A 566-nucleotide genomic window follows, 5' to 3' on the forward strand; every position below is an offset into this window, starting at 1 on the left:
CCGCCACTCCGTAGCCACCTAGTGGAGGCCCCGGAAGGGAACATGAAGACTAAACGGCCACTCAGAAGCACGGCATTTCTAACTTAAGACAAATATGGGCAAGTAGAAAAAACCACTGACACCGCCGCTAAAGTTATAAGCGCCCCTTTTTCAGGTCGTGTTCCGGTCTCACCCCACATGCCGCGTCTCGCTCAGTGGCCTCACGGACCCAGGAAGGGCGGAGATTGAGCGACGAAGGCGGGGCAAGCAACCAGAGAACCCTACCAGCAGCTAAGATGAGTGCGCTGTCGGTGCACTCGTGGCGTCTCCGGGCACGCCAGTGAGCTGTGTTCTTCTTATAGGAAAGCATGACTCCTTCAGGGAGACGCGCGTCCTTCGCCTTGGTGCTGGCGCCAAGGGCGGGGCCCTCTGCTAGTACTTCCGTGTCAACGCACAAAAAAGTAGAGATGCAAGTTCTCCCGACGTGGCAGCCTTCGAGTAATTGCGAGGCAGTGAGTTTCTTTTGGCTGGTTGCCTTTACGTGAGCTCTGGCGCGTCTTCCCGCCAATGCACCGCCCCCGACGCGA

General features: G+C 57.8%; 1 protein-coding gene across 1 annotated transcript in view; it reads right to left on the reverse strand.

The window, feature by feature from the left end:
* Positions 1-127, reverse strand: part of CSUI_007562 (uncharacterized protein) — a 4131-nt gene extending 4004 nt beyond the window's left edge. The window contains exon 1 of the mRNA XM_068067707.1: positions 1-127. This exon is cut by the window's left edge and continues 4004 nt beyond it. The gene's annotated coding sequence lies outside the window, so the exon portion shown is untranslated.
* Positions 128-566: the final 439 nt, after the last annotated feature.

The sequence above is a fragment of the Cystoisospora suis genome, assembly GCF_002600585.1.
Source record: "Cystoisospora suis strain Wien I chromosome Unknown contig_4025, whole genome shotgun sequence".
Classification (NCBI taxonomy): domain Eukaryota; phylum Apicomplexa; class Conoidasida; order Eucoccidiorida; family Sarcocystidae; genus Cystoisospora; species Cystoisospora suis.